Below are 2,500 nucleotides of genomic sequence, written 5' to 3'. Positions count from 1 at the left end.
TCTCTCTCTCTCTCCTCTCCCTCTCTCTCTCTCCCTCTCTCCCCTCTCTATCTCCCTCTCTCTCTGTCTCGCTCTACCCCCCCCCCCCTCCTCACTCAGTCAAAATAACCAACTCCTCACAGTTGAGTTATTGAGCAGATCAGAGGTGTTTTAATAACAGCAGTAGATGCAGACAGACAGGCAGGACCCGGATCTGACCCAGACCTTTGGGCCGGTCACAGTGCTTCAAAACAGAAGAGCGGGCAGAACCAGGACCTGGGTCAAGGGTCAAACTAAGAAACCAAAGCTGTTGTAGAGGCAGAAGAAACTCCACATTCTTTCTTATGTTGGACCTGATGTGCTAAAACACTGATATGTTCAAGTGAATTTCATTTGTTCCTATAGAGACAGTCCGCATGTCTGGGAACGCCCACAAAATGTTAAACGGCTGGCGCGCGAGTGGGGTAAAACCGCCCATATATCTCATGGGCTGACTCACCAAAAGACAGTGCTGCGGCTCTAAACTACAGGTTTGGGGGTTCTAGAGCAGAACACAAGACGTCTGCTCAGATGTGCGTTTACTGCGGTGGTTAAATCCCCGATCGTGTCTGCCTGGGCTGGACTATCAGCTAAATTCTAACTTTGCTGAATGGATAGAACGGGGGAATTTACTAGTGCTGCACGATTAATGTAATCGCAATCGCAATCGCGATGTCAGCACGTGCGATTACATAACCGCAAAAGTGTGCGATTATTATCATTTTTTCACGTCTTTTTGAGTGTGTGTGTGTGTGTGTGTCCTCTAACGTTACACGCGACGCAGCAAACACACGTTTCTCTGCCATCACACTGGGCATCAACACTAGCGGGAGGCTTCTCCCATGCACTCCCGCAAATAAGTAATGTTATGCGCAGCAAAGTTACATCTTACCGAGAGGGAGAGAGAGAACATCCATGATCGCTAACAGCTAGCTATGCTAATAACTAGCTTGCCGTTCAGAAACGCATGTAAACAGCCATGTGATCAGTGAGAACGTCAGTAAAATAAGGAGAGAGCTGCAGGTGCTTATGCAGAACTAGTGCACGATTAAGTGCACAGTGGGTAATGACCCGCTGTGATGAAGAATATAGCGAGATTAACAAGGTTGATAGCAAAACACTGTCGCAGCTGCCAGCAGCAGCACCTCCAGGCTTCAACTAGCGTTAGCCTGTCACATGACGCCTTCATGGTCCCTCGATAAAGTCTGCAGAAATATGCACTATGCAATATGCAGTTACCTCACCACTCTCTCAAGAAGCGTCACGTGAGTGTGGCGTTTAAGGCCATCTGTCGCTACAAAATAAATAAACGGGGTGTATCACTGTATTACTGGACAGACATGTAACTAACTTTGCAGTCTGAGCCATGTGCTGTAACACAGTGCAGTTTCTATTTTTCTGGTGTTTCTTTTTTACATGTTTGGGACAGGCAAATGTCTCAAAATGTTTTATTTTTTTGTAAAGATAATTTTATTTCAAATTGTTTTATTTATTTAGTTTTAATATATTTTAAATTGTAACATATTTCATGCATTTTAGTCTGTGATACGTGAAACCGTGGTATTTTTGTCCAAGGTTATCATACAGTCAAAAACTCATGCCGGCACATCCCTAGATACCTCTTGTTTATTATATCGCAATCGCAATATTGTCCACCCTAATCGCTAATCGCACCTTTCCCCCAAATCGTGCAGCACTAGAATTGACCCCACCCTGACCCCGCCCCCAGGCTAACCCAGCGTCTATTGTGGGCGTTCCTAGGAGCCTGTATGGGCGTTCCCAGACATGCAGACTGTCTCTATGCAGCAGGTCCTCCATGTTGATGCCCCAAAATACAGGTCTTCAGAAAGAGGACGTGAAACATTTGATCATGTGACTCTAGTTCATTTGCATTTCACCTCAGACAAGACAGCACTTTCAAGTCCGAAATGTCCCTAGATTTGCTAGAAAGACGAACAACGTTTCAGCTTTTCGCCAACTAGGGTGCTGCTAGATGATGCTAGGTTGATTATACAGTACATACATTATAAGGATTTTGAATGTTTTGATGAATCAATCAACCACAATCCAAGTCAGCAACACAATAGTATATGCACTGAGCCTGTTAGAATTCAAAATCCTTCCTATCAACAGTGAACTAGCCTGTACTCCACTACTGTACTATACTGTACTGTACTCTACTGTGCTGTAAACTTTACTGTACTGTACTCTACTATACTGTACCTTACAGTCAACCAATACCTTTCTTTTTTTTACATCAAAAGGCCCACTAATACACGTTTTGTTACCCACAGTGGCGGACTGCATAATCGGGCACGTCGGGCAAATGCCCGGTGGCCTGGCCTGGCCTGGCCTGCCAAAAAAAAAAAAAAAAAAAAAAATTTTTTTTTTTTTTTTTGCAAGCCAGGCCAGGCCACTCACTGAACAGCAGGCCAGGCGCCGCCTACTGGTTTACTAGTGGTTTTATTACTTTATTCAGGTT

At 44.6% G+C, this 2,500-nt stretch overlaps 1 protein-coding gene across 1 annotated transcript in view; it reads right to left on the bottom strand.

Annotated features, from left to right (window-relative positions):
• LOC310789041 (melanoma receptor tyrosine-protein kinase-like) overlaps window positions 1-2,500 on the bottom strand; it is a gene marked incomplete at its 3' end in the record, with an annotated part of 123,986 nt that overhangs the window by 99,069 nt on the left and 22,417 nt on the right. The gene's annotated exons all lie outside the window — the stretch shown is intronic.

The sequence above is a fragment of the Poromitra crassiceps genome (genome assembly GCF_964638095.1).
Source record: "Poromitra crassiceps genome assembly, chromosome: 2".
In the NCBI taxonomy this organism is placed as follows: domain Eukaryota; kingdom Metazoa; phylum Chordata; class Actinopteri; order Beryciformes; family Melamphaidae; genus Poromitra; species Poromitra crassiceps.
The sequence above is the reverse complement of the archived record's forward strand: the minus strand, read 5'-3'. Positions and strand labels throughout refer to the sequence as shown.